General features: G+C 38.1%; 16 non-coding genes across 16 annotated transcripts; all 16 read right to left on the reverse strand.

Annotated features, from left to right (window-relative positions):
* Positions 1-195: 195 nt before the first annotated feature.
* Positions 196-267, reverse strand: trnac-gca (transfer RNA cysteine (anticodon GCA)). The gene has a single exon. It is a non-coding gene; the product is annotated as a tRNA-Cys (tRNA).
* A 700-nt stretch (positions 268-967) lies between these two features.
* trnac-gca (transfer RNA cysteine (anticodon GCA)) lies at positions 968-1,039 on the reverse strand. Its single transcript has one exon. It is a non-coding gene; the product is annotated as a tRNA-Cys (tRNA).
* A 935-nt stretch (positions 1,040-1,974) lies between these two features.
* On the reverse strand, positions 1,975-2,046 carry trnac-gca (transfer RNA cysteine (anticodon GCA)). Its single transcript has one exon. It is a non-coding gene; the product is annotated as a tRNA-Cys (tRNA).
* A 999-nt stretch (positions 2,047-3,045) lies between these two features.
* On the reverse strand, positions 3,046-3,117 carry trnac-gca (transfer RNA cysteine (anticodon GCA)). The gene has a single exon. It is a non-coding gene; the product is annotated as a tRNA-Cys (tRNA).
* A 701-nt stretch (positions 3,118-3,818) lies between these two features.
* trnac-gca (transfer RNA cysteine (anticodon GCA)) lies at positions 3,819-3,890 on the reverse strand. The gene has a single exon. It is a non-coding gene; the product is annotated as a tRNA-Cys (tRNA).
* A 1,000-nt stretch (positions 3,891-4,890) lies between these two features.
* Positions 4,891-4,962, reverse strand: trnac-gca (transfer RNA cysteine (anticodon GCA)). Its single transcript has one exon. It is a non-coding gene; the product is annotated as a tRNA-Cys (tRNA).
* Positions 4,963-5,662: 700 nt separating this feature from the next.
* trnac-gca (transfer RNA cysteine (anticodon GCA)) lies at positions 5,663-5,734 on the reverse strand. Its single transcript has one exon. It is a non-coding gene; the product is annotated as a tRNA-Cys (tRNA).
* A 1,000-nt stretch (positions 5,735-6,734) lies between these two features.
* On the reverse strand, positions 6,735-6,806 carry trnac-gca (transfer RNA cysteine (anticodon GCA)). The gene has a single exon. It is a non-coding gene; the product is annotated as a tRNA-Cys (tRNA).
* Positions 6,807-8,020: 1,214 nt separating this feature from the next.
* trnac-gca (transfer RNA cysteine (anticodon GCA)) lies at positions 8,021-8,092 on the reverse strand. The gene has a single exon. It is a non-coding gene; the product is annotated as a tRNA-Cys (tRNA).
* A 1,771-nt stretch (positions 8,093-9,863) lies between these two features.
* Positions 9,864-9,935, reverse strand: trnac-gca (transfer RNA cysteine (anticodon GCA)). Its single transcript has one exon. It is a non-coding gene; the product is annotated as a tRNA-Cys (tRNA).
* A 1,600-nt stretch (positions 9,936-11,535) lies between these two features.
* On the reverse strand, positions 11,536-11,607 carry trnac-gca (transfer RNA cysteine (anticodon GCA)). The gene has a single exon. It is a non-coding gene; the product is annotated as a tRNA-Cys (tRNA).
* A 935-nt stretch (positions 11,608-12,542) lies between these two features.
* On the reverse strand, positions 12,543-12,614 carry trnac-gca (transfer RNA cysteine (anticodon GCA)). The gene has a single exon. It is a non-coding gene; the product is annotated as a tRNA-Cys (tRNA).
* Positions 12,615-13,919: 1,305 nt separating this feature from the next.
* trnac-gca (transfer RNA cysteine (anticodon GCA)) lies at positions 13,920-13,991 on the reverse strand. Its single transcript has one exon. It is a non-coding gene; the product is annotated as a tRNA-Cys (tRNA).
* Positions 13,992-14,816: 825 nt separating this feature from the next.
* trnac-gca (transfer RNA cysteine (anticodon GCA)) lies at positions 14,817-14,888 on the reverse strand. The gene has a single exon. It is a non-coding gene; the product is annotated as a tRNA-Cys (tRNA).
* A 400-nt stretch (positions 14,889-15,288) lies between these two features.
* trnac-gca (transfer RNA cysteine (anticodon GCA)) lies at positions 15,289-15,360 on the reverse strand. The gene has a single exon. It is a non-coding gene; the product is annotated as a tRNA-Cys (tRNA).
* A 1,215-nt stretch (positions 15,361-16,575) lies between these two features.
* trnac-gca (transfer RNA cysteine (anticodon GCA)) lies at positions 16,576-16,647 on the reverse strand. The gene has a single exon. It is a non-coding gene; the product is annotated as a tRNA-Cys (tRNA).
* Positions 16,648-18,097: the final 1,450 nt, after the last annotated feature.

Genomic DNA, 18,097 nt, shown 5'->3' on the forward strand with positions numbered 1-18,097 from the left:
CATTTTAGACTGAGTAACATAACCAAAAAAGGAGCACTCCCTCTCTCAAGATACACTTAGAAAGTACTTGATTTCAAGGGGGTGCCAGGATTTGAACGTGAGAAATTGTCTAATAAGGGACAATTTTCCCTGAGTAACATATTCAAAAAAAGAGTCCTCTACCCTCAAAATACTCTTTGAAAGCACTTGATTTAAAGGGGGCATCAGGATTTGAACCTGGGACCTCTTGATCTGCAGTCAAATGCTCTACCAATGAGCTAGACCCCCTCTGCTAGAAACTGTCTAAAGGCTGAAAAATTGTCTAATAAGGGACATTATAGCTGGAGATCAACAAAAACTAATGAAGAACACTCTCTCTCTGAAAACATACCCATAAAGTATTTGATTTCAAGATGACAAATATATTACAATCATAGACCTATTGATCTGAAGTCTGTTGCACTTCCACCTCTGTTAGGAACTGTCTGACAGAGAAAAACCATCTAATGAGGGACATTTTAGCAGAGCACTTCCTCTCTCAAGAAACACCGAGAAAGTACTTGATTTCAAGGAGGCGCCAGGATTTGATCCTGAGAAATTGTCTAATAAGGGAGATTTTAGCTTGTGATCAACATAACCTAATAAAGAAAACTCTCTCTTTGAAAACATACCCATAAAGTGTTTGATTTCAAGTTGACAAAAAATTACAATCTGAGACCAATTGATCTGAAGTCTATTGCACTTCCACCTCTGTTAGGAACTGTCTGACAGAGAAAAAACATTGAATGAGGGACATTTTAGACTGAGTAACATAACCAAAAAAGGAGCACTCCCTCTCTCAAGATACACTTAGAAAGTACTTGATTTCAAGGGGGTGCCAGGATTTGAACGTGAGAAATTGTCTAATAAGGGACAATTTTCCCTGAGTAACATATTCAAAAAAAGAGTCCTCAGCCCTCAAAATACTCTTTGAAAGCAATTGATTTAAAGGGGGCATCAGGATTTGAACCTGGGACCTCTTGATCTGCAGTCAAATGCTCTACCACTGAGCTATACCCCCTCTGCTAGAAACTGTCTAAAGGCTGAAAAATTGTCTAATAAGGGACATTATAGCTGGAGATCAACAAAAACTAATGAAGAACACTCTCTCTCTGAAAACATACCCATAAAGTTTTTGATTTCAAGATGACAAATATATTACAATCTGAGAGCTATTGATCTGAAGTCTGTTGCACTTCCACCTCTATTAGGAACTGTCTGACAGAGAAAAAACATCTAATGAGGGACATTTTTGCAGAGCACTCCCTCTCTCAAGATACACTTAGAAAGTACTTGATTTCAAGGGGGTGCCAGGATTTGATCCTGAGAAATGGTCTAATAAGGGAGATTTTAGCTTGTAATCAACATAACCTAATGAAGAAAACTCTCTCTTTGAAAACGTACCCATAAAGTGTTTGATTCCAAGTTGACAAAAAATTACAATCTGAGACCTATTGATCTGAAGTCTATTGCACTTCCACCTCTGTTAGGAACTGTCTGACAGAGAAAAACCATCTTACGAGGGACATTTTTGCAGAGCACTCCCTCTCTCAAGATACACTGAGAAAGTACTTGATTTCAAGGGGGCGCCAGGATTTGATCCTGAGAAATTGTCTAATAAGGGAGATTTTAAACATACCCATAAAGTGTTTGATTTCAAGTTGACAAAAAATTACAATCTGAGACCTATTGATCTGAAGTCTATTGCACTTCCACCTCTGTTAGGAACTGTCTGACAGAGAAAAAACATTGAATGAGGGACATTTTAGACTGAGTAACATAACCAAAAAAGGAGCACTCCCTCTCTCAAGATACACTTAGAAAAAACTTGATTTCAAGGGGGTGCCAGGATTTGAACGTGAGAAATTGTCTAATAAGGGACAATTTTCCCTGAGTAACATATTTGAAAAAACAGTCCTCGACCCTCGAACAACTCTTTGAAAGCACTTGATTTAAAGGGGGCATCAGGATTTGAACCTGGGACCTCTTGATCTGCAGTCAAATGCTCTACCACTGAGCTATACCCCCTCTGCTAGAAACTGTCTAAAGGCGGAAAAATTGTCTAATATGGGACATTATAGCTGGAGATCAACAAAAACTAATGAAGAACACTCTCTCTCTGAAAACATACCCATAAAGTATTTGATTTCAAGATGACAAATATATTACAATCATAGACCTATTGATCTGAAGTCTGTTGCACTTCCACCTCTGTTAGGAACTGTCTGACAGAGAAAAACCATCTAATGAGGGACATTTTAGCAGAGCACTTCCTCTCTCAAGAAACACCGAGAAAGTACTTGATTTCAAGGAGGCGCCAGGATTTGATCCTGAGAAATTGTCTAATAAGGGAGATTTTAGCTTGTGATCAACATAACCTAATAAAGAAAACTCTCTCTTTGAAAACATACCCATAAAGTGTTTGCTTTCAAGTTGACAAAAAATTACAATCTGAGACCTATTGATCTGAAGTCTATTGCACTTCCACCTCTGTTAGGAACTGTCTGACAGAGAAAAAACATTGAATGAGGGACATTTTAGACTGAGTAACATAACCAAAAAAGGAGCACTCCCTCTCTCAAGATACACTTAGAAAGTACTTGATTTCAAGGGGGTGCCAGGATTTGATCCTGAGAAATGGTCTAATAAGGGAGATTTGAGCTTGTGATCAACATAACCTAATGAAGAAAACTCTCTCTTTGAAAACATACCCATAAAGTGTTTGATTTCAAGTTGACAAAAAATTACAATCTGAGACCTATTGATCTGAAGTCTATTGCACTTCCACCTCTGTTAGGAACTGTCTGACAGAGAAAAAACATTGAATGAGGGACATTTTAGACTGAGTAACATAACCAAAAAGGAGCACTCCCTCTCTCAAGATACACTTAGAAAGAACTTGATTTCAAGGGGGTGCCAGGATTTGAACGTGAGAAATTGTCTAATAAGGGACAATTTTCCCTGAGTAACATATTCAAAAAATGAGTCCTCTACCCTCAAAATACTCCTTGAAAGCACTTGATTTAAAGGGGGCATCAGGATTTGAACCTGGGACCTCTTGATCTGCAGTCAAATGCTCTACCACTGAGCTATACCCCCTCTGCTAGAAACTGTCTAAAGGCGGAAAAATTGTCTAATATGGGACATTATAGCTGGAGATCAACAAAAACTAATGAAGAACACTCTCTCCCTGAAAACATACCCATAAAGTATTTGATTTCAAGATGACAAATATATTACAATCTGAGACCTATTGATCTGAAGTCTGTTGCACTTCCACCTCTGTTAGGAACTGTCTGACAGAGAAAAACCATCTAATGAGGGACATTTTTGCAGAGCACTCCCTCTCTCAAGAAACACAGAGAAAGTACTTGATTTCAAGGGGGCGCCAGGATTTGATCCTGAGAAATTGTCTAATAATGGAGATTTTAGCTTGTGATCAACATAACCTAATAAAGAAAACTCTCTCTTTGAAAACATACCCATAAAGTGTTTGATTTCAAGTTGACAAAAAAATTACAATCTGAGACCTATTGATCTGAAGTCTATTGCACTTCCACCTCTGTTAGGAACTGTCTGACAGAGAAAAAACATTGAATGAGGGACATTTTAGACTGAGTAACATAACCAAAAAAGGAGCACTCCCTCTCTCAAGATACACTTAGAAAGTACTTGATTTCAAGGGGGTGCCAGGATTTGAACGTGAGAAATTGTCTAATAAGGGACAATTTTCCCTGAGTAACATATTCAAAAAAAGAGTCCTCTACCCTCAAAATACTCTTTGAAAGCACTTGATTTAAAGGGGGCATCAGGATTTGAACCTGGGACCTCTTGATCTGCAGTCAAATGCTCTACCAATGAGCTAGACCCCCTCTGCTAGAAACTGTCTAAAGGCTGAAAAATTGTCTAATAAGGGACATTATAGCTGGAGATCAACAAAAACTAATGAAGAACACTCTCTCTCTGAAAACATACCCATAAAGTATTTGATTTCAAGATGACAAATATATTACAATCATAGACCTATTGATCTGAAGTCTGTTGCACTTCCACCTCTGTTAGGAACTGTCTGACAGAGAAAAACCATCTAATGAGGGACATTTTAGCAGAGCACTTCCTCTCTCAAGAAACACCGAGAAAGTACTTGATTTCAAGGAGGCGCCAGGATTTGATCCTGAGAAATTGTCTAATAAGGGAGATTTTAGCTTGTGATCAACATAACCTAATAAAGAAAACTCTCTCTTTGAAAACATACCCATAAAGTGTTTGATTTCAAGTTGACAAAAAATTACAATCTGAGACCAATTGATCTGAAGTCTATTGCACTTCCACCTCTGTTAGGAACTGTCTGACAGAGAAAAAACATTGAATGAGGGACATTTTAGACTGAGTAACATAACCAAAAAAGGAGCACTCCCTCTCTCAAGATACACTTAGAAAGTACTTGATTTCAAGGGGGTGCCAGGATTTGATCCTGAGAAATGGTCTAATAAGGGAGATTTGAGCTTGTGATCAACATAACCTAATGAAGAAAACTCTCTCTTTGAAAACGTACCCTTAAAGTGTTTGATTCCAAGTTGACAAAAAATTTAAATCTGAGACCTATTGATCTGAAGTCTATTGCACTTCCACCTCTGATAGGAACTGTCTGACAGAGAAAAACCATTGAATGAGGGACATTTTAGACTGAGTAACATAACCAAAAAAAGGAGCACTCCCTCTCTCAAAATACACTTAGAAAGTACTTGATTTAAAGGGGGTGACAGGATTTGAACTTGAGAAATTGTCTAATAAGGGACAATTTTGCCTGAGTAACATATTCTGAAAAAAAGTCCTATACCCTCAAAATACTCTTAGAAAGCACTTGATTTTAAGGGGCATCAGGAATTGAAACTGGGACCTCTTGATCTGCAGTCAAATGCTCTACCACTGAGCTATACCCCCTCTGCTAGACACTGTCTGAAGGCGGAGAAAATGTCTAATAAGGGACATTATAGCTGGAGATCAACAAAAACTAATGAAGAACACTCTCTCTCTGAAAACATACCCATAAAGTATTTGATTTCAAGATGACAAATATATTACATTCTGAGACCTATTGATCTGAAGTCTGTTGCACTTCCACCTCTGTTAGGAACTGTCTGACTGAGAAAAAACATCTAATGAGGGACATTTTTGCAGAGCACTCCCTCTCTCAAGAAACACAGAGAAAGTACTTGATTTCAAGGGGGCGCCAGGATTTGATCCTGAGAAATTGTCTAATAAGGGAGATTTTAGCTTGTGATCAACATAACCTAATAAAGAAAACTCTCTCTTTGAAAACGTACCCATAAAGTGTTTGATTTCAAGTTGACAAAAAAATTACTATCTGAGACCTATTGATCTGAAGTCTATTGCACTTCCACCTCTGTTAGGAACTGTCTGACAGAGAAAAAAAATTGAATGAGGGACATTTTAGACTGAGTAACATAACCAAAAAAGGAGCACTCCCTCTCTTAAGATACACTTAGAAAGTACTTGATTTCAAGGGGGTGCCAGGATTTGAACGTGAGAAATTGTCTAATAAGGGACAATTTTCCCTGAGTAACATATTCGAAAAAAATTACTCTACCCTCAAAGTACTCTTTGAAAGCACTTGATTTTAAGGGGGCATCAGGATTTGAACCTGGGACCTCTTGATCTGCAGTCAAATGCTCTACCACTGAGCTATACCCCCTCTGCTAGAAACTGTCTAAAGGCGGAAAAATTGTCTAATATGGGACATTATAGCTGGAGATCAACAAAAACTAATGAAGAACACTCTCTCTCTGAAAACATACCCATAAAGTATTTGATTTCAAGATGACAAATATATTACAATCATAGACCTATTGATCTGAAGTCTGTTGCACTTCCACCTCTGTTAGGAACTGTCTGACAGAGAAAAACCATCTAATGAGGGACATTTTAGCAGAGCACTTCCTCTCTCAAGAAACACCGAGAAAGTACTTGATTTCAAGGAGGCGCCAGGATTTGATCCTGAGAAATTGTCTAATAAGGGAGATTTTAGCTTGTGATCAACATAACCTAATAAAGAAAACTCTCTCTTTGAAAACATACCCATAAAGTGTTTGCTTTCAAGTTGACAAAAAATTACAATCTGAGACCTATTGATCTGAAGTCTATTGCACTTCCACCTCTGTTAGGAACTGTCTGACAGAGAAAAAACATTGAATGAGGGACATTTTAGACTGAGTAACATAACCAAAAAAGGAGCACTCCCTCTCTCAAGATACATTTAGAAAGTACTTGATTTCAAGGGGGTGCCAGGATTTGATCCTGAGAAATGGTCTAATAAGGGAGATTTGAGCTTGTGATCAACATAACCTAATAAAGAAAACTCTCTCTTTTAAAACATACCCATAAAGTGTTTGATTTCAAGTTGACAAAAAAATACAATCTGAGACCTATTGATCTGAAGTCTATTGCACTTCCACCTCTGTTAGGAACTGTCTGACAGAGAAAAACCATTGAATGAGGGACATTTTAGACTGAGTAACATAACCAAAAAAGGAGCACTCCCTCTCTCAAGATACACTTAGAAAGTACTTGATTTCAAGGGGGTGCCAGGATTTGAACGTGAGAAATTGTCTAATAAGGGACAATTTTCCCTGAGTAACATATTCAAAAAAAGAGTCCTCAGCCCTCAAAATACTCTTTGAAAGCACTTGATTTAAAGGGGGCATCAGGATTTGAACCTGGGACCTCTTGATCTGCAGTCAAATGCTCTACCGCTGAGCTATACCCCCTCTGCTAGAAACCGTCTAAAGGCTGAAAAATTGTCTAATAAGGGACATTATAGCTGGAGATCAACAAAAACTAATGAAGAACACTCTCTCTCTGAAAACATACCCATAAAGTTTTTGATTTCAAGATGACAAATATATTACAATCTGAGACCTATTGATCTGAAGTCTGTTGCACTTCCACCTCTATTAGGAACTGTCTGACAGAGAAAAACCATCTAATGAGGGACATTTTTGCAGAGCACTCCCTCTCTCAAGATACACTTAGAAAGTACTTGATTTCAAGGGGGTGCCAGGATTTGATCCTGAGAAATGGTCTAATAAGGGAGATTTTAGCTTGTGATCAACATAACCTAATGAAGAAAACTCTCTCTTTGAAAACGTACCCATAAAGTGTTTGATTCCAAGTTGACAAAAAATTACAATCTGAGACCTATTGATCTGAAGTCTATTGCACTTCCACCTCTGTTAGGAACTGTCTGACAGAGAAAAACCATCTTATGAGGGACATTTTTGCAGAGCACTCCCTCTCTCAAGATACACTGAGAAAGTACTTGATTTCAAGGGGGCGCCAGGATTTGATCCTGAGAAATTGTCTAATAAGGGAGATTTTAAACATACCCATAAAGTGTTTGATTTCAAGTTGACAAAAAATTACAATCTGAGACCTATTGATCTGAAGTCTATTGCACTTCCACCTCTGTTAGGAACTGTCTGACAGAGAAAAAACATTGAATGAGGGACATTTTAGACTGAGTAACATAACCAAAAAAGGAGCACTCCCTCTCTCAAGATACACTTAGAAAGAACTTGATTTCAAGGGGGTGCCAGGATTTGAACGTGAGAAATTGTCTAATAAGGGAGATTTTAGCTTGTGATCAACATAACCTAATGAAGAAAACTCTCTCTTTGAAAACGTACCCATAAAGTGTTTGATTCCAAGTTGACAAAAAATTACAATCTGAGACCTATTGATCTGAAGTCTATTGCACTTCCACCTCTGTTAGGAACTGTCTGACAGAGAAAAACCATCTTACGAGGGACATTTTTGCAGAGCACTCCCTCTCTCAAGATACACTTAGAAAGTACTTGATTTCAAAGGGGTGCCAGGATTTGAACTTGAGAAATTGTCTAATAAGGGACAATTTTCCCTGAGTAACATATTTGAAAAAACAGTCCTCGACCCTCAAACAACTCTTTGAAAGCACTTGATTTAAAGGGGGCATCAGGATTTGAACCTGGGACCTCTTGATCTGCAGTCAAATGCTCTACCACTGAGCTATACCCCCTCTGCTAAAAACTGTCTAAAGGCCGAAAAATTGTCTAATATGGGACATTATAGCTGGAGATCAACAAAAACTAATGAAGAACACTCTCTCTCTGAAAACATACCCATAAAGTATTTGATTTCAAGATGACAAATATATTACAATCTGAGACCTATTTATCTGAAGTCTGTTGCACTTCCACCTCTGTTAGGAACTGTCTGACAGAGAAAAACCATCTAATGAGGGACATTTTTGCAGAGCACTCCCTCTCTCAAGATACACTTAGAAAGTACTTGATTTCAAGGGGGTGCCAGGATTTGATCCTGAGAAATGGTCTAATAAGGGAGATTTTAGCTTGTGATCAACATAACCTAATGAAGAAAACTCTCTCTTTGAAAACGTACCCATAAAGTGTTTGATTCCAAGTTGACAAAAAATTACAATCTGAGACCTATTGATCTGAAGTCTATTGCACTTCCACCTCTGTTAGGAACTGTCTGACAGAGAAAAACCATCTTACGAGGGACATTTTTGCAGAGCACTCCCTCTCTCAAGATACACTGAGAAAGTACTTGATTTCAAGTGGGCGCCAGGATTTGATCCTGAGAAATTGTCTAGTAAGGGAGATTTTAGCTTGTGATCAACATAACCTAATGAAGAAAACTCTCTCTTTGAAAACGTACCCATAAAGTGTTTGATTCCAAGTTGACAAAAAATTACAATCTGAGACCTATTGATCTGAAGTCTATTGCACTTCCACCTCTGTTAGGAACTGTCTGACAGAGAAAAACCATCTTACGAGGGACATTTTTGCAGAGCACTCCCTCTCTCAAGATACACTGAGAAAGTACTTGATTTCAAGTGGGCGCCAGGATTTGATCCTGAGAAATTGTCTAGTAAGGGAGATTTTAGCTTGTGATCAACATAACCTAATGAAGAAAACTCTCTCTTTGAAAACGTACCCATAAAGTGTTTGATTCCAAGTTGACAAAAAATTACAATCTGAGACCTATTGATCTGAAGTCTATTGCACTTCCACCTCTGTTAGGAACTGTCTGACAGAGAAAAACCATCTTACGAGGGACATTTTTGCAGAGCACTCCCTCTCTCAAGATACACTGAGAAAGTACTTGATTTCAAGTGGGCGCCAGGATTTGATCCTGAGAAATGGTCTAATAAGGGAGATTTTAGCTTGTGATCAACATAACCTAATGAAGAAAACTCTCTCTTTGAAAACGTACCCATAAAGTGTTTGATTCCAAGTTGACAAAAAATTACAATCTGAGACCTATTGATCTGAAGTCTGTTGCACTTCCACCTCTGTTAGGAACTGTCTGACAGAGAAAAACCATCTTACGAGGGACATTTTTGCAGAGCACTCCCTCTCTCAAGATACACTGAGAAAGTACTTGATTTCAAGTGGGCGCCAGGATTTGATCCTGAGAAATTGTCTAATAAGGGAGATTTTAAACATACCCATAAAGTGTTTGATTTCAAGTTGACAAAAAATTACAATCTGAGACCTATTGATCTGAAGTCTATTGCACTTCCACCTCTGTTAGGAACTGTCTGACAGAGAAAAAACATTGAATGAGGGACATTTTAGACTGAGTAACATAACCAAAAAAGGAGCACTCCCTCTCTCAAGATACACTTAGAAAGTACTTGATTTCAAGGGGGTGCCAGGATTTGAACGTGAGAAATTGTCTAATAAGGGACAATTTTCCCTGAGTAACATATTCGAAAAAAATTACTCTACCCTCAAAGTACTCTTTGAAAGCACTTGATTTTAAGGGGGCATCAGGATTTGAACCTGGGACCTCTTGATCTGCAGTCAAATGCTCTACCACTGAGCTATACCCCCTCTGCTAGAAACTGTCTAAAGGCGGAAAAATTGTCTAATATGGGACATTATAGCTGGAGATCAACAAAAACTAATGAAGAACACTCTCTCTCTGAAAACATACCCATAAAGTATTTGATTTCAAGATGACAAATATATTACAATCATAGACCTATTGATCTGAAGTCTGTTGCACTTCCACCTCTGTTAGGAACTGTCTGACAGAGAAAAACCATCTAATGAGGGACATTTTAGCAGAGCACTTCCTCTCTCAAGAAACACCGAGAAAGTACTTGATTTCAAGGAGGCGCCAGGATTTGATCCTGAGAAATTGTCTAATAAGGGAGATTTTAGCTTGTGATCAACATAACCTAATAAAGAAAACTCTCTCTTTGAAAACATACCCATAAAGTGTTTGCTTTCAAGTTGACAAAAAATTACAATCTGAGACCTATTGATCTGAAGTCTATTGCACTTCCACCTCTGTTAGGAACTGTCTGACAGAGAAAAAACATTGAATGAGGGACATTTTAGACTGAGTAACATAACCAAAAAAGGAGCACTCCCTCTCTCAAGATACACTTAGAAAGTACTTGATTTCAAGGGGGTGCCAGGATTTGATCCTGAGAAATGGTCTAATAAGGGAGATTTGAGCTTGTGATCAACATAACCTAATGAAGAAAACTCTCTCTTTGAAAAAGTACCCTTAAAGTGTTTGATTCCAAGTTGACAAAAAATTTAAATCTGAGACCTATTGATCTGAAGTCTATTGCACTTCCACCTCTGATAGGAACTGTCTGACAGAGAAAAAACATTGAATGAGGGACATTTTAGACTGAGTAACATCACCAAAAAAGGAGCACTCCCTCTCTCAAGATACACTTAGAAAGTACTTGATTTCAAGGGGGTGCCAGGATTTGATCCTGAGAAATGGTCTAATAAGGGAGATTTGAGCTTGTGATCAACATAACCTAATGAAGAAAACTCTCTCTTTGAAAACGTACCCTTAAAGTGTTTGATTCCAAGTTGACAAAAAATTTAAATCTGAGACCTATTGATCTGAAGTCTATTGCACTTCCACCTCTGATAGGAACTGTCTGACAGAGAAAAAACATTGAATGAGGGACATTTTAGACTGAGTAACATAACCAAAAAAGGAGCACTCCCTCTCTCAAGATACATTTAGAAAGTACTTGATTTCAAGGGGGTGCCAGGATTTGATCCTGAGAAATGGTCTAATAAGGGAGATTTGAGCTTGTGATCAACATAACCTAATAAAGAAAACTCTCTCTTTTAAAACATACCCATAAAGTGTTTGATTTCAAGTTGACAAAAAAATACAATCTGAGACCTATTGATCTGAAGTCTATTGCACTTCCACCTCTGTTAGGAACTGTCTGACAGAGAAAAACCATTGAATGAGGGACATTTTAGACTGAGTAACATAACCAAAAAAGGAGCACTCCCTCTCTCAAGATACACTTAGAAAGTACTTGATTTCAAGGGGGTGCCAGGATTTGAACGTGAGAAATTGTCTAATAAGGGACAATTTTCCCTGAGTAACATATTCAAAAAAAGAGTCCTCAGCCCTCAAAATACTCTTTGAAAGCACTTGATTTAAAGGGGGCATCAGGATTTGAACCTGGGACCTCTTGATCTGCAGTCAAATGCTCTACCACTGAGCTATACCCCCTCTGCTAGAAACCGTCTAAAGGCTGAAAAATTGTCTAATAAGGGACATTATAGCTGGAGATCAACAAAAACTAATGAAGAACACTCTCTCTCTGAAAACATACCCATAAAGTTTTTGATTTCAAGATGACAAATATATTACAATCTGAGACCTATTGATCTGAAGTCTGTTGCACTTCCACCTCTATTAGGAACTGTCTGACAGAGAAAAAACATCTAATGAGGGACATTTTTGCAGAGCACTCCCTCTCTCAAGATACACTTAGAAAGTACTTGATTTCAAGGGGGTGCCAGGATTTGATCCTGAGAAATGGTCTAATAAGGGAGATTTTAGCTTGTAATCAACATAACCTAATGAAGAAAACTCTCTCTTTGAAAACGTACCCATAAAGTGTTTGATTCCAAGTTGACAAAAAATTACAATCTGAGACCTATTGATCTGAAGTCTATTGCACTTCCACCTCTGTTAGGAACTGTCTGACAGAGAAAAACCATCTTACGAGGGACATTTTTGCAGAGCACTCCCTCTCTCAAGATACACTGAGAAAGTACTTGATTTCAAGGGGGCGCCAGGATTTGATCCTGAGAAATTGTCTAATAAGGGAGATTTTAAACATACCCATAAAGTGTTTGATTTCAAGTTTACAAAAAATTACAATCTGAGACCTATTGATCTGAAGTCTATTGCACTTCCACCTCTGTTAGGAACTGTCTGACAGAGAAAAAACATTGAATGAGGGACATTTTAGACTGAGTAACATAACCAAAAAAGGAGCACTCCCTCTCTCAAGATACACTTAGAAAAAACTTGATTTCAAGGGGGTGCCAGGATTTGAACGTGAGAAATTGTCTAATAAGGGACAATTTTCCCTGAGTAACATATTTGAAAAAACAGTCCTTGACCCTCGAACAACTCTTTGAAAGCACTTGATTTAAAGGGGGCATCAGGATTTGAACCTGGGACCTCTTGATCTGCAGTCAAATGCTCTACCACTGAGCTATACCCCCTCTGCTAGAAACTGTCTAAAGGCGGAAAAATTGTCTAATATGGGACATTATAGCTGGAGATCAACAAAAACTAATGAAGAACACTCTCTCTCTGAAAACATACCCATAAAGTATTTGATTTCAAGATGACAAATATATTACAATCTGAGACCTATTTATCTGAAGTCTGTTGCACTTCCACCTCTGTTAGGAACTGTCTGACAGAGAAAAACCATCTAATGAGGGACATTTTTGCAGAGCACTTCCTCTCTCAAGAAACACTTAGAAAGTACTTGATTTCAAGGGGGTGCCAGGATTTGATCCTGAGAAATGGTCTAATAAGGGAGATTTTAGCTTGTGATCAACATAACCTAATGAAGAAAACTCTCTCTTTGAAAACGTACCCATAAAGTGTTTGATTCCAAGTTGACAAAAAATTACAATCTGAGACCTATTGATCTGAAGTCTATTGCACTTCCACCTCTGTTAGGAACTGTCTGACAGAGAAAAACCATCTTATGAGGGACATTTTTGCAGAGCACTCCCTCTCTCAAGATACACTGAGAAAGTACTTGATTTCAAGGGGGCGCCAGGATTTGATCCTGAGAAATTGTCTAATAAGGGAGATTTTAAACATACCCATAAAGTGTTTGATTTCAAGTTGACAAAAAATTACAATCTGAGACCTATTGATCTGAAGTCTATTGCACTTCCACCTCTGTTAGGAACTGTCTGACAGAGAAAAAACATTGAATGAGGGACATTTTAGACTGAGTAACATAACCAAAAAAGGAGCACTCCCTCTCTCAAGATACACTTAGAAAAAACTTGATTTCAAGGGGGTTCCAGGATTTGAACGTGAGAAATTGTCTAATAAGGGACAATTTTCCCTGAGTAACATATTTGAAAAAACAGTCCTTGACCCTTAAACAACTCTTTGGCTGAAGGCTGAAAAATTGTCTAATAAGGGACATTATAGCTGGAGATCAACAAAAACTAATGAAGAACACTCTCTCTCTGAAAACATACCCATAAAGTATTTGATTTCAAGATGACAAATATATTACAATCTGAGACCTATTTATCTGAAGTCTGTTGCACTTCCACCTCTGTTAGGAACTGTCTGACAGAGAAAAAACATCTAATGAGGGACATTTTTGCAGAGCACTCCCTCTCTCAAGATACACTTAGAAAGAACTTGATTTCAAGGGGGTGCCAGGATTTGAACGTGAGAAATTGTCTAATAAGGTACAATTTTCCCTGAGTAACATATTTGAAAAAACAGTCCTCGACCCTCAAACAACTCTTTGAAAGAACTTGATTTAAAGGGGGCATCAGGATTTGAACCTGGGACCTCTTGATCTGCAGTCAAATGCTCTACCACTGAGCTATACCCCCTCTGCTAGAAACTGTCTAAAGGCGGAAAAATTGTCTAATATGGGACATTATAGCTGGAGATCAACAAAAGCTAATGAAGAACATTGAATGAGGGACATTTTAGACTGAGTAACATAACCAAAAAAGGAGCACTCCCTCTCTCAAGATACACTTAGAAAGAACTTGATTTCAAGGGGGTGCCAGGATTTGAACGTGAGAAATTGTCTAATAAGGGAGATTTTAGCTTGTGATCAACATAACCTAATGAAGAAAACTCTCTCTTTGAAAACGTACCCATAAAGTGTTTGATTCCAAGTTGACAAAAAATTACAATCTGAGACCTATTGATCTGAAGTCTATTGCACTTCCACCTCTGTTAGGAACTGTCTGACAGAGAAAAACCATCTTACGAGGGACATTTTTGCAGAGCACTCCCTCTCTCAAGATACACTGAGAAAGTACTTGATTTCAACTGGGCGCCAGGATTTGATCCTGAGAAATTATCTAATAAGGGAGATTTTAAACATACCCATAAAGTGTTTGATTTCAAGTTGACAAAAAATTACAATCTGAGACCTATTGATCTGAAGTCTATTGCACTTCCACCTCTGTTAGGAACTGTCTGACAGAGAAAAAACATTGAATGAGGGACATTTTAGACTGAGTAACATAACCAAAAAAGGAGCACTCCCTCTCTCAAGATACACTTAGAAAGAACTTGATTTCAAGGGGGTGCCAGGATTTGAACGTGAGAAATTGTCTAATAAGGGACAATTTTCCCTGAGTAACATATTTGAAAAAACAGTCCTCGACCCTTAAAAAACTCTTTGAAAGCACTTGATTTAAAGGGGGCATCAGGATTTGAACCTGGGACCTCTTGATCTGCAGTCAAATGCTCTACCACTGAGCTATAACCCCTCTGCTAGAAACTGTCTAAAGGCTGAAAAATTGTCTAATAAGGGACATTATAGCTGGAGATCAACAAAAACTAACGAAGAACACTCTCTCTCTGAAAACATACCCATAAAGTATTTGATTTCAAGATGACAAATATATTACAATCTGAGACCTATTTATCTGAAGTCTGTTGCACTTCCACCTCTGTTAGGAACTGTCTGACAGAGAAAAAACATCTAATGAGGGACATTTTTGCAGAGCACTCCCTCTCTCAAGATACACTTAGAAAGAACTTGATTTCAAGGGGGTGCCAGGATTTGAACGTGAGAAATTGTCTAATAAGGTACAATTTTCCCTGAGTAACATATTTGAAAAAACAGTCCTCAACCCTCAAACAACTCTTTGAAAGCACTTGATTTAAAGGGGGCATCAGGATTTGAATCTGGGACCTCTTGATCTGCAGTCAAATGCTCTACCACTGAGCTATACCCCCTCTGCTAGAAACTGTCTAAAGGCGGAAAAATTGTCTAATATGGGACATTATAGCTGGAGATCAACAAAAGCTAATGAAGAACACTCTCTCTCTGAAAACATACCCATAAAGTATTTGATTTCAAGATGACAAATATATTACAATCTGAGACCTATTTATCTGAAGTCTGTTGCACTTCCACCTCTGTTAGGAACTGTCTGACAGAGAAAAACCATCTAATGAGGGACATTTTTGCAGAGCACTTCCTCTCTCAAGATACACTTAGAAAGTACTTGATTTCAAGGGGGTGCCAGGATTTGATCCTGAGAAATGGTCTAATAAGGGAGATTTTAGCTTGTGATCAACATAACCTAATGAAGAAAACACTCTCTTTGAAAACGTACCCATAAAGTGTTTGATTCCAAGTTGACAAAAAATTACAATCTGAGACCTATTGATCTGAAGTCTATTGCACTTCCACCTCTGTTAGGAACTGTCTGACAGAGAAAAACCATCTTACGAGGGACATTTTTGCAGAGCACTCCCTCTCTCAAGATACACTCAGAAAGTACTTGATTTCAAGGGGGCGCCAGGATTTGATCCTGAGAAATTGTCTAATAAGGGAGATTTTAAACATACCCATAAAGTGTTTGATTTCAAGTTGACAAAAAATTACAATCTGAGACCTATTGATCTGAAGTCTATTGCACTTCCACCTCTGTTAGGAACTGTCTGACAGAGAAAAAACATCTAATGAGGGACATTTTTGCAGAGCACTCCCTCTCTCAAGAAACACAGAGAAAGTACTTGATTTCAAGGTGGCGCCAGGATTTGATCCTGAGAAATTGTCTAATAAGGGAGATTTTAGCTTGTGATCAACATAACCTAATAAAGAAAACTCTCTCTTTGAAAACATACCCATAAAGTGTTTGATTTCAAGTTGACAAAAAAATTACAATCTGAGACCTATTGATCTGAAGTCTATTGCACTTCCACCTCTGTTAGGAACTGTCTGACAGAGAAAAAACATTGAATGAGGGACATTTTAGACTGAGTAACATAACCAAAAAAGGAGCACTCCCTCTCTCAAGATACACTTAGAAAGAACTTGATTTCAAGGGGGTGCCAGGATTTGAACGTGAGAAATTGTCTAATAAGGTACAATTTTCCCTGAGTAACATATTTGAAAAAACAGTCCTCGACCCTCAAACAACTCTTTGAAAGCACTTGATTTAAAGGGGGCATCAGGATTTGTACCTGGGACCTCTTGATCTGCAGTCAAATGCTCTACCACTGAGCTATACCCCCGCTGCTAGAAACTGTCTAAAGGCTGAAAAATTGTCTAATAAGGGACATTATAGCTGGAGATCAACAAAAACTAATGAAGAACACTCTCTCTCTGAAAACATACCCATAAAGTATTTGATTTCAAGATGACAAATATATTACAATCTGAGACCTATTGATCTGAAGTCTGTTGCACTTCCACCTCTGTTAGGAACTGTCTGACAGAGAAAAACCATCTAATGAGGGACATTTTAGCAGAGCACTTCCTCTCTCAAGAAACACAGAGAAAGTACTTGATTTCAAGGAGGCGCCAGGATTTGATCCTGAGAAATTGTCTAATAAGGGAGATTTTAGCTTGTGATCAACATAACCTAATAAAGAAAACTGTCTATTTGAAAACATACCCATAAAGTGTTTGATTTCAAGTTGACAAAAAATTACAATCTGAGACCTATTGATCTGAAGTCTATTGCACTTCCACCTCTGTTAGGAACTGTCTGACAGAGAAAAAACATTGAATGAGGGACATTTTAGACTGAGTAACATAACCAAAAAAGGAGCACTCCCTCTCTCAAGATACAATTAGAAAGTACTTGATTTCAAGGGGGTGCCAGGATTTGAACGTGAGAAATTGTCTAATAAGGGACAATTTTCCCTGAGTAACATATTCAAAAAAAGAGTCCTCTACCCTCAAAATACACTTAGAAAGTACTTGATTTAAAGGGGGTGCCAGGATTTGAACGTGAGAAATTGTCTAATAAGGGACAATTTTCCCTGAGTAACATATTTGAAAAAACAGTCCTCGACCCTTAAAAAACTCTTTGAAAGCACTTGATTTAAAGGGGGCATCAGGATTTGAACCTGGGACCTCTTGATCTGCAGTCAAATGCTCTACCACTGAGCTATAATCTTACGAGGGACATTTTTGCAGAGCACTCCCTCTCTCAAGATACACTGAGAAAGTACTTGATTTCAAGGGGGCGCCAGGATTTGATCCTGAGAAATTGTCTAATAAGGGAGATTTTAAACATACCCATAAAGTGTTTGATTTCAAGTTGACAAAAAATTACAATCTGAGACCTATTGATCTGAAGTCTATTGCACTTCCACCTCTGTTAGGAACTGTCTGACAGAGAAAAAACATTGAATGAGGGACATTTTAGACTGAGTAACATAACCAAAAAAGGAGCACTCCCTCTCTCAAGATACACTTAGAAAAAACTTGATTTCAAGGGGGTGCCAGGATTTGAACGTGAGAAATTGTCTAATAAGGGACAATTTTCCCTGAGTAACATATTCAAAAAAAGAGTCCTCTACCCTCAAAATACACTTAGAAAGTACTTGATTTAAAGGGGGTGCCAGGATTTGAACGTGAGAAATTGTCTAATAAGGGACAATTTTCCCTGAGTAACATTGAAAGCACTCCCTCTCTCAAGAAACACTGAGAAAGTACTTGATTTCAAGGGGGTGC

This window comes from Oncorhynchus clarkii, chromosome 31 (genome assembly GCF_045791955.1).
Source record: "Oncorhynchus clarkii lewisi isolate Uvic-CL-2024 chromosome 31, UVic_Ocla_1.0, whole genome shotgun sequence".
NCBI lineage: Eukaryota > Metazoa > Chordata > Actinopteri > Salmoniformes > Salmonidae > Oncorhynchus > Oncorhynchus clarkii.